The following is a 12,883-nucleotide window of genomic DNA, read 5'->3' as shown; positions in this document are numbered from 1 at the left end:
TAAATCCTATTTCCTTTGCGTAATTAATCAGTTTCAATTGGTTACAACAAATAGTACACTGCGCACATAGGTATGTGGGATAACTTTAAATTAATTCGATAAACCCAAAAACAGTTACAATTGGAGCCTCATCAAATGCAAATCGACAAAAATATAAATGTATGTAACAACATGTCTTAAAATATTCATTAATACTTACTTGTGAACATGAGCGGAAGAAAATCTAAGTACCTCCATTACAACTGGATAAGTAATCCAAAGGGTTTCGTTTCATTAAGTATAAAAACGGGTGTTGAAACTATTCACGCTTGAACACACAATATATATGCAATCATGGTCGCACCGGAAATTGTAAAGAAGCAAATCGTTATTAACTAAGTTAATAGCTGCGTACATTGTCTAAAGAATCAAGGGCAGCGCAAAATGCAAAGGCGTAAAATTAGTTTCGAAACAATTTACTACTCTCTAGACATGAAATAACAAGCAATCCAATGCTAAACAGTTGCTGACTGCAGCAACCATAGATAAGGAAAAAATAAGCTCTCGTTATTTTCGACTCATTGGCGCCAGTGTTGGAAGCATAAAATACGTTTCGAAGTATTGCTCTTCACTTCCGCTTCTAGATTTCTTGAAATAACAAAAAGCTTTCTGAATAATGAGGAGTTCGCTATTGGATGAAGGATTCCTACTATTTCGGAGACGTTTCCGATATATCTAGAAACGTTTCCGAAATTTGTTACAGTGTAGCAAAAGCATTGAAATGAGAGTTGCTGCTTCAGAAGTAAAATAAACTAGCCATTCATTTATAAACCACAAGTGTTTCATAAAGCTTTTATTGTAACTTTTCCATTTAAACATGCACATTTTATTCCAATAAAATAAATGTTATATCTGATTAAAAATATTATTTTAAACCTCTTTCATACCAGGAAATCTCTAGTAACAATAAGTTCAGATAAAACAAGTTCAATATAGATACATTATTATTATTTTTATTAATCAATTTAATAAACAATAAAGGACATTTTCAATGGTTTTCTTTTTATGGCTTATAAATGTGCAACAGAGGACTTTTACTGCCTCATCAACATGAAGAAATGCATTTTTTTGCATAAAATTCAGTTTTACTTACATTTTCTATGAATATTCAAAACTAATAATTGAAGTGTGCCCCGCTAGACATAATAACATCAGACACGTTTCAGAATGGTATGTACTAGACTAGTCCATATAGTTTTGCGATTAATATATCTTAACCATAAGCCAATAATGGCGGAAACTAGCTTCTCCATCCGTGCCGTCTCACTTGGCTGTTTTTTGATACAGCCCATAAATTTCCTCTCTGATTCAAGTTCTGTGAATTCCCGAACCAGTTCAATAGAGTAAGTTTGTTTTTCGAGCACAAATTGTTAATATGCTTCAAAATGGCACTGTGCGCTGCCTTTTGGAAAAAGCAACTTCCTTTACGCCATGTTTAGACGATTGAAAGCATTTTTCAGGGCAGTATAACTTTAACTGGTATTGTTCGTTACTCCTTCTACGGGAAGAGGAGACACTTTTTGTACTCACTCCACAGATTTTACCTATTTCTTCTAACGTCATTTCAGTGTTTTCTAACTGCAATCTATTTATCACTAACTTTCTGAGCTGATATCCATGATGCTAAAAATTCCCCCCACAACAAGCGAGATACCAACATCGGGGAATACCTACCTCCTGGGCGGAAGAATTTAAAGATCTGCTACTTACCAGGTGAATAGGAACACCTACTACTTTGATAATAACTGCAATTTGAACTCGGCTGATTTGGAGTACTTCTTCAAATAAACTTACACATGATAAAAAGAAAAAATGATGTTTCTCAAATAAATGCCACAATACTGTAATTGCTTGTCTCACAATTTTAACAATGACTTTACTTTCAAACATAATCAAAATAAAATAGAAAATAATAAGATTTTTTAAGTTTTGGACAGGGCTGCGGAGTTGGAGGTTAAAAATTCCAAGAGTTGAAATTGCGTTCTCCCTCAAAAGCCTGCAACTCTGTCAGTGCTAGTGGGGTCGAATTGATTTCGGTGAAAAGAAGTCGGAGTCTAATGCTCTTCTATCATTTTCCCTCCAATTCCACAGCTGTGGTTTTTGACGCACTTGAATTAAGTTTTATACTAATTCACTACATTAATTTTTATAAAAGGAAACCATTATTTCTGTTTTCTTTTTCATACGGTATTGCACTGAATGTAAAACAAGAATGAAGCATGCTTTCAATTGCAAATGAATTAAAAAAAAAAAAAATATTTTACACTTACTTTCCCTATTAAAAGCACAAAAATAATATTATGCTATACTAAAAGTTTACTTTCATGACAATATTTATAAATTAAAAGAAACTTTTATTTAGTACACTATTTCAGTGGATATCTGAAGCATAAAGAGCAATAGTGTACAGTTTTAAAAATAATTTATTCTGAAATGTTGAAATCTGTTACACAATATCTTTCACATTTGAACACATTGAAACATCAATTAACAAGTAAAGATATATCTAATGTTTTGACAAACGATTGCCATCAATGACTTTTTATTCAGTTCATTGATAATTGAATTTTGTTTGATTTATTTTAATCACTTTAGTCAAACCATGATTTTAATTTAATTAAGCTGTTTTAAATCAATTCAAATGCTAAGCAACATAAGTTACATTAAAATAATGAAGAACCCATTAAACTTGGACACTTTATTGTTGAGTTAATGATATCAGAGCATAATTTATAATTAGTAATTATAATTTTAACTGACAAACAGTTTTTTTTTTTGTGTGTGTTTTGTGTATGAAATAACTAATAATATAAAACAAGTTACAGAGGTAAGTAAAATTTATTTCAGCTGATTGAGTACATAATCAGGATTCAATCTTTTAAAAACAAATACAAAGTAATACAATTAAAAACCAATTAACAGGGCCGATCCTAGCAGGTGTGCAGAGTGTGCGCCGCACAAGGGCGGCCAAAGCAAGGGGCGGCCACAGGCCGCATCATATAGTTCTTATATTCAAGCAAAATTCCTCAAGAATTTCTCGCAAGATAACTTATAATAAGTAGAATAAATATGCTGATTTTTAAATGTTCAATTGTCAAAGTATGTGCCGATTTTCCGACAGAGCATAGCATAGTTTAAGAAAAATAGAATGTGAGTGAACATTGTGTTGGTTCATTGTCCATTAATATCTGCTCTTAACACACATGCTTCATTTGGTTGCAAAGCTTGTGACAGAACCGGTAATCAGGCATGGATACAGGGGAGGGGAAAGGTCCCCTTCTGAAGCATGAAATGGTGCCGTCTAAAAGGAGCACCGAGGGAGGCCACTAATGTTTACCCCCCAAGCTTTTATAGACCTAAACAATGAAGACATATGTTATTTATTAAAAAAAAGCTATACTGATTAGATACTCTCGCAAGCATTTTAAACAACAAACTGTGTAACAAATTCTGTGTTTAACATTCGTGGATGCGTGGAGAGAAAGTGGAAAATTGCGACTCCCTTGAGAGTAACATATATGAATGACGAACTAAAATGTTGTACTTTTCTCCCTTCACGACAATTTTTCTGATTAAAATCTTGAATGAACTGCCCGGTTTCAGATCAGTTAGGAGGACAGGGCCCTTGCCCCGGGAAGCAAATTTAAATGTAGCTCCAAAACGAAAATCCAAAAGGATGCCATGACCTCCTTGACGAAACTAAAGAAGGCTTAAAATTGCGTTTCTAGGACTTTACTTTCGGAAAATTTCGCTGGTTGAACCATCGATCTTAAGGAACCAATTAAGTCTCTGATTCACCTCTTTCACCTTAACTTAATCAAACATAGTCTAAAAATGTTGGCTCCAAAATCCAAAACGTGTTTTCAGACGACAACCCTTCCTACCATCAAACGTCATATAAAATTGCTTTGGCATTTTTCGAAATTTTTTGCAGTGGAGGACCCCGAAATCCATTCGCAAACATTACTACCAAAGACAGTCTCAATTAGCGTCTTTAGAGAAGCCCCTAATTCCACCCCCTCTCACTTAACGTATTGAAAAACAAACTAAAATTGCGTTTTTTCAAACATCAGTTTCAAGAACTTTTGGGGAAAGACCCCGGATCCCCCTTTTCTCCAACACAATCACTATACCTGAAAATTTCGTTTTTAGACGGTTCCGTGGAGCCACAGCTTCCTGCCTAAACTATCCGGAAATTGACTTCAGTTTCAAAAACACATTTCGTAAGGGCACACTGAACCCTCGCCCGGTCCCCTTCCTTCCCAAAGATAGCCTATAATGGATTTCAGTTCCGAAAAATATTTTGGTTCGGAATATTTTCGCGTTTCCCCTATTGTTTTCAAATCTAGCCAAAAACGGGTTTTTGAAAAAATAGTGCTGAGAAATTACCGGAGGATAGCCGCCAGATCCCCTACCGTCGCCAAAGACGACCTAAATTTGCGTTTTAAACTTATATTTCGAAATCTTTCGATGGGAGACGATTGAAACTCCCTCCCTCTTGCAACGTCAACAAAGGTACCCAAAATTCCGGGTTTAAAATTTCAGTTTTGGAGATTTTTCGGGAAGAACGCCGATCCTTCCTAAGCTACGGTCTTAAAAAATAGCTTCAAATTGATTTAAATTTCGAAAGAATTTTAGGAAAGAACTGCAACATTACTTTCACCTAAAGTCTCGAAAAAGTTCCTAAAATTGCGATATTTGACGTCAATTTCGAAAATTTCCCCATGCACCTTGAATATACTTGATTCTTTTGTCCTTGCAACCAAACCCAACTAAAGATTAACTAAAAATATTTTTCATACGCCAATTGCGATAATTTTTTTGGAGCAATCCTCCTCCCCTGAAACCTCCCCCCACGCTTCCCCTTCCTCCGTCCCTTCTCTGATGTCACCGAAGAAACATAAAATGCGTTTTTACGACTAGTAAATTTTGGTATTTATTACTTTCTTCAAACATATAAATTGTACCTAAGGAGTTTCTTACTATAAAAATTTATTCCTTTTTATAAGATCATTCTTCTGTCCCCCCCCCCCCTCTTTTTTTAAATTCGAATTTGGCATAGAAATTTTAAAAAAGATTTATATAGACGCTAAAGATTAGTCAAAATATGCAAATTACTCTTGAGGGGCGGCACATTAGGTCTTTGCACACGGGCGGCCGACACTCTAGGATCGGCCCTGCCAATTAAGATAAATTTCAACTTCCTTTTGACAGAGACACCAGTTGTATCAGTTCCTGAGATAGATTGCAGCAAGTTGTAAATTTCAGTATCCAGAGTCAATTCGGAATCAACTGGAAAACAAATTAAGACAAAATGCTGATAGAAATAATTTTTTGAATTAAAAAAAAAAAAAAAAAAAAACAAATCAGTTGTACCACAACTCTAACACACACTGGCAACAATAGCAGCACATTTAAAATTCTACACTATACCCAAAACATTAATAGGTTGTGTTAACTTTATTGGCTGCTTTTTGTATATTTGAAATTAGAAAATCTTCCAAGAAACTTTGAATTTTTAAAGAACAGCTACTATCTGTAATACAGCTTTTTGCCCTCATGTACAAGAACATTAAATTTAGGTCGTTGCCACTTTTGCACGAAACACAATTCTGTTTAACGAAGGGGCTCTAGGCAGTGCCATACGGAGTAGCACTTAGGCCAAACAAGGAGAACTTTCAACCATTGCTATTCCGCTAAGTAGTGTCAATATCAATAGAGCTAAACAAAAATTCAGTGACATACAAGAGAAGGATTTTGAACTTATTGAAATATCAGTTTGGGATTTCTAGCATATACTTGTTATAATTTGTAAAATAAGAGATAACAATGTCAAAACCAACACCCGACAAAAGTGGATGTCTTTTTTTTTCAATCCATAAGCTCATTTCTCTTGCATTGAAAAAGGTGTTTCTTGTAACGCCGAAACCCGTGACTACAGCAATCTGCAGTTTGCTTTTTGATGATGTTATTTCCTATTTTACTTCTTATGCACAAAGGTATTTATTTAATGTATAGAATTTATTTAACTAAATTCAATTTAAAATTAAATGAGGGTCTGCAAAGTCATTTTAAGACCAAATTTTACACCAGTCAAAGTAGTTTACAGTGTTATGCTTGTATACTTACTGGTGAAAATGGAAGAGACTCCTGGCATGATTTTGCGAACAGGGCTGTCTGAAGAGGGGAGCAAGGGATGCAATTGCCCCAGGTGACAAGAGAGAGCCCCATTAATTAAACCTTTTGCTACGTAGTACTTGAATTATATTGGAGGGAAAAAAAAACCTTCCTTTTTAAAAATAGTTTCTGAAATGCTATGATATAGATTTAATTCAGGCCTGGATCTACAAATTTTGGGCCCCCGACAACAAAATCTCTAGGGCCCCTCCACAGAAGCGAGCAGTGTGCATTTGCAACGTTAATAAGTCTGAGTGAGCTACTTTTTTTTTCAATTTCATGGGTCGTCAGACCCCTTAAGGACATACCACGCCCCCCCCCCCCCTGTCGAGTCTGCGGGCACGCAGATCCGGGCCTGATTTAATATTTGTCTTTTATGTTACATATGATCTGATGAATTCAGAATACATGTTCAATTAAGCAATAATTAATTTTAAAAAATGTTCAGAACTTTACTATTCTTTGTGTGAGGGGGGGGAGGGCAAAAGATGATTGCCATCTCTTCGGATGGCGTTGATGTGCAGGGGCCATACAGAGATTACAGCATAGCATACGCTGACATTCATACAATGTAGAAATTAAGGGCAATTTTAAAATTACTTTACATTCAACTAGTGTGGAACCAAGAAGCACTCAGGGCGAGTACGTACTTGGTCAAATACAGAGTATCTTTAAAAAAATAACCATTGACATAAATGTGAAGCATGTTACACTTATTGGAACATTAAAATCAATTCTGCACACATAGTGATATTTTTGAATTTGAAATTCAACTTAACTAAGCACCCCTCACAGATTTTAAGAAAAAAATTACAATTGTATTTTTTACTAAACATAAAGCTCAAAGTCTCTCTGTCAGGATGTCTGGATCTCTGTGACGCGCATAGCTTCTAGACCATATGATTTTCATGAAATTTGGCAAAGTTAGTTTGTAGCATAGGGGTATGCACCTCGAAGCGATTTTTCAAAAATTTCATTTTGTTCTTTTTCTATATCAATTTTAAGAACATTTTCCGGAGCTAAATTATCATAAGATGGACGAGTAAATTACAAAATTGTCATGACGTGGAATGGGAGAGCGAATGAACATAGCCAATGGCGAGAAATTCATCATCCAATATTTGTAAATATACAGGGAAACCAAATGACCTTTTAATTTTCTACTACGGGCAAAGCCGTGCATGTACCACTAGTTTAAAATATTAGGCAAAAAAACTGAATTAAATGAGTTGAAATTTCAACTAATTTTGGGATTTATTATAGCTCTTTTAAATATTAGAAATTTGCACATATAAAATGATATTTCTAGAGTAATAATAATAAAAAAACCCTTTTAAGTGCCATATTTTTTAACTTTCCCACGTTTAAAAAGAATAGTGGAAATGACATATGCATATTAAAATTTTACTTTGCTTTACTACATGTTAAGTTTTTCTTAATTTTCATATACAATACAGTCATATTTTAAGAGTCAAACAGTAGTAAATGATTGCAAACTGAAAATTAAAAAAAAATCCGTGAAATATTTCAAAACTACTCGGGATAAGCAGGAAACATAGTTAAAATTTGACCGAGTATACCAGAAATTCACCAAGCAGTACCGAGTACATACAGATTACTTGATAGATATTATATGTCACGCTACTTTCCAACTCAGTCACCAAATGTGTAATTATTAATATTGAGATTTATATGTCATACTATAACTCTGGAATTACTATTTTTCTGTTCACTGACATATCATTACTCGTAAAGCTGAAATATTTTGAATAAACTACGGAATAGGAATGGAAAGTGATGAAGTTGCATCTTTTAAAGCGCAAAAAACGACCGATCAAATCCAAAACGGAAACTTATGAACGAAAACTATTGACATATACAGTACAGGACAGCAATTACATAACTAAAAACTTTTATTTATAGGAAATAAAAATATCTTACCTTCAAGCGAAGATCGCCTCGAACCGTCATTGCTTCTAATGTTTACTTGTAATGCGCATGCTCAGAAGGCAAACCAAGCTTTTAACCTTGCTCCGGAGCTTTTCAACCGCATATTGACCGATCCCAAGCGGTAATTCTGTAATCCACGCTATGGCTTGGTTTCTTCCATGCTCGATAGATGGCGAGACTACTTTATCATGATTTTTTTTGCTTTCTTTTCAAAAATGTCTTGTGCCTTTTGAAGTTTTAACCATGGATAGCTTACCATCCGGCTTTACTTATTCAAATATTAATATTACAAACGATCAAAACGAAAATTTAACTTACAGAGTAAAAGAAATCACTGATGAAAATGCTGCAAATGTGGGTTTTAAAATTTTTTTTCTTAATTTAATTGCGGATAATTTCGAAAAAAAAAAGATGTTATTAAAGGGACAGAACAGTCGATTTAAATTATTGGAATTTAAAAAAAATGTGAAAATTCATGTGCCTAAAGGTTTAACGTTGTAATTAATAATTTAATCAACGGTCTAATTGATACAACTATATCAATTAGATAACTTTATATGCAGTATTCGGGGGGGGGGGGGGGGGAGTACATATATATAGTGTGAAATGTAAGTCAGAACAGCTCTTTTACAAAAGTACTCCAATAGGCTTTCTAGTTTATTCATTTATTTATTTATTTTTATTTTTATTTATTTATTTATTTTTTTTTTTTGAAAAACACAAAGACATATATATATATATATATATATATATATATATATATATATATATATATATATATATATATATATATATATATATATATATATATATATATATATATATATATATATATGGCAATGATTTTTTTTTTGGTGGTGGGGGTGTGATCGCTTCATTTTTTTGGGGGGGGGGGACACATTCACCCTTAGTTTTATTTACCCATGTTTTGAGCATTTCTAAAAATTAACTTTCTGTTTAGTTTGTTCTTTAAGTTTTGTTGTTTTTTCCACCAGTACTTACATGTTCTTTACTTAATTGCTATGTTGGGCCTTTTTTGGTTAAAGATTTTTTAGATTGTATTTGTATTTTAAAAAAAATTGAATCAACTTCTCTTTTGATTGGCTTATACAGATTTAACTTAAATATGCTTGTTAATTTTATACACAGAACTGGTTACAGCAACACAGTGAAGATACAAAAAGTACTTGGCGTGTTGCAACAACATATCCGAAATCAGGGAGATTTAATAAATACAGAATCAGCTATCGCTGTGTGCATAAGACAGACAGAAGAGTTTCTGGGGATAGTCCTTCAAAGCATACAGGACGCACTGCTAAATTGACAATTACAATACAAAGGCAAGTTACTTTCAATTAAATGTATATATAACAGGGTTTGAAATAGGGTTCAATTTCTAGGGGGGAATGTCCCCCGTTACTTCAGATTCCAGGGGGGATTTTTTGAATTTCGGGGAGAATTTTTATAAGTTCTGAAAATTTGTTTACAATTTTTTTTTATCATTCATTTTTATTTCATTTTTATATTTATTCATTTTTAAATTATAATTTTTTTTGGTGTAATATCAGTCCCATTTTCAAATAATTATTCCTTAGTTTTGCACTTTTACTTTATTATTTCATTTTCAATAAAATATTTTACAACTAAGTAACATCACATACACTCAATTATTTTTTTTAAATAGAACATTTTCTGGTTCTAATTATCCGAATGGGGTTCGGTCCCGATTGTTTAGAAAAATATTTCTACTGAACAAAGACTTTTTTTCTGGCGATCAAAAAGTTAAAGTAAAAAATTGCCTATAATTTTCCAAAACGGACTGTCGTTTCCAGCAGTTTTCGGATCGCATTTCGACCGGCGGATCGGAATTAGTTGATATTGGCGGATCGGAATCGGTTGATGTAACGAGTTCTGTGTATAAAATTAACAAGCATATTTAAGTTAAATCTGTATAAGCCATTCAAAAGAGAAATTAATTCAATTTTTATTGAAACACAAATACAAGCTAAGAAATCTTTAACCAAAAAAGGCCCAACATAGCAATTAAGTAAAGAACATGTAAGTACTGGTGGAAAAAACAACAAAAGTTAAAGAACAAACTAAACAGAAAATTAATTTTAAAAAATGCTACAAAACATGGGTAAATAAAACTAAGGGTGAATGTGTCCCCCCCCCCCCAAAAGGAAGCGATCACACCAAAAAAAAAAATCATTGGCATATATATATATATATATATATATATATATATATATATATATATATATATATATATATATACACGTGTGTGTTTTGCAATAAATAAATGAATAAATAAATAAACTAGAAAGCCTATTGGAGTACTTTGTAAAAGAGCTGTTCTGACTTATGTTTCACACTATATATATGTACTTCCCCCCCCCCGAATACTGCATATAATGTTATCTAATTGATATAGTTGTATCAATTAGACCGTTGATTAAATTATTAATTACAACGTTAAACCTTTAGGCACATGAATTTTCACATTTTTTTTTAAATTCCAATAATTTAAATCGGCTGTTCTGTCCCTTTGATAACATTTTTTTTTTCGGGATTATCCGCAATTAAATTAAGAAAAAAAAATCTAATTTGAATTCTGAAACTTTGAATTCAAATTATGTTTTTCGCAATCACGAGTTGCGACAAGACCCTACTCATTAGAGTTATTGTTTCTAGAAACGGCCCCCCCCCCCCAAGCATGTCCCTCCTCCTTGGTGGTTATGTGTGTATAGTTGTGTGTGTGCAGGCTTAAGTGTGTGCACGTAGGCCTGTGTATGTGTGTAAAGGCGCTCACGCGTTGGCGAGTGTGTATGAGCATGCGTGTGAAGGACATGGACGCCACCACCCCAGCAGAAGTGGATTCCGAAGGACAGTGCTCAGGAACAGAGCAGCCGTGCCGCCGCCGCGCCGGTGGGCGGTGGTGCTGCTGGTCCAAGCTGAAAAATAATCCCAACGTCAAGGACTGTCAAATGAGAACAATAAGCAATCGTGATTGCTCAAAAAATTTAAAACTTACATTTGCAGCATTTTCATCAGTGATTTCTTTTACTCTGTAAGTTAAATTTTCGTTTTGATCGTTTGTAATATTAATATTTGAATAAGTAAAGCTGGATGGTAAGCTATCCATGGTTAAAACTTCAAAAGACACAAGACATTTTTAAAAAGAAAGCAAAAAAAATCTTGAAAAAGTAGTAACGCCATCTATCGAGCATAGAAGAAACCAAGCCATAGCACAGATTACAGAATTACCGCTTGGGATCGGTCAATATGCTTTTCAACCACGCATGGTTTCGGAAACTGTCAGCGCGTAGTTGAAGTTGATGGTGAATGCGAAATCGGCGGTAACTCCGGGTTAAGGACCGGTTTCGGGCTTAACCGCGAGGTTTAGATGGCCCCAGGTAAATGGTGAACGAAGTGGCTATTGCGCCTTAAATTTTAAGGTCCAATAGCACTCGCTATTGCGCCTGTATTGCATATATACATGTTTTATCGTATCGTAATCGATATGTATGACGTCGTAGAACCATTTTGAAAGTTCCTGACTGTTGGACGTATGTATGTAGCGTGTGTGCAATTAATTAAATTAATAAGAGTATTAATTATACAAAATTTCGTTTAAGTTCGAGCTGCAAAGAAGATTGTGAATTGGGGTCAATTCACAATTCGATTGAAAGAGAAATTTGAAGGGTATAGATTGTAGGTAATAGTTAAAAAAATTTTTTCGTTTGTTGCCGGTAACATCGCATTCGTTCCTGAATGTGAATATTGCTATGTAATTCTTAAATAAACCTACAGTTTACGTGTTACTTTTACTATGATGAACAAGTACCCTAGTTTTCTGCACGTTAAGGGCATTTTCATCATGTTTTTAATAACTTGTTTTGGTGTGATTGTTGCTGTGGAATTTTGTAATTGATTTTTAACCTGCCCTCCGATGAGCTAGAGACTTAAAATTTAGATTTTTTTTTTTCCCGAATTTGTATTACTAGGCATTTTCCAGAGTGTTCGAAAGTTAGTTACCAGCCATAAAATTGCATGAACGAGCTCTCTTCCATTAATGTTTTGTGTTTCACATCTTTGGAAAGTCCATAAAAATTTACACGTCAGATAAAGTTTTCGTAATTTATGTGATGATAATACGAACGCTTCAAATTTTTATTTTAAAATGGGTTACTAAGCGACTTTTAAAGGTTTAATGTAAACACATAAAAAAATTTCTGCGTGCCTTGATCTTATTTTGCTTGTACATAGAAATGTAGATAAAACTAAATTATTTTGAGGGTTACATTGTTGTTTATAGAGCAATTTATTGTTTAAGCTAATTTTGTCGATTGCACAATTTCACTGGACTCTTAGTCAATTTAATGTCTCTGTCATTGTCTGATAAAAAGTATTTAAAATGGATTGAAACATTTCGGACACTCTACAAAATAAGAAAAAGTTCTAATACACCATGTTTAAAATTAACTTAAAAGTAAAAAATATTTCTCAAAGCTTCTTGCAGATACAAAGTCCCAAACAAGTTTAATGAATCTGCTTCATTTGAGTAAAGTTTCCAAATTAAAGACTGGCAAAATATGGTATATTTTCTAGAATAAAATGATTTATGCATTAGACATTGTCAAAATACTGGTACTTGTTGGCTGAATTATGATTGTAAAACTGAAATCCATTATTTTATTCAGATTCTTAACTTCCT

The sequence above is a fragment of the Uloborus diversus genome, chromosome 9, assembly GCF_026930045.1.
Source record: "Uloborus diversus isolate 005 chromosome 9, Udiv.v.3.1, whole genome shotgun sequence".
NCBI classification, from domain to species: Eukaryota; Metazoa; Arthropoda; class Arachnida; order Araneae; family Uloboridae; genus Uloborus; species Uloborus diversus.
Note: the sequence above shows the minus strand (reverse complement) of the source record.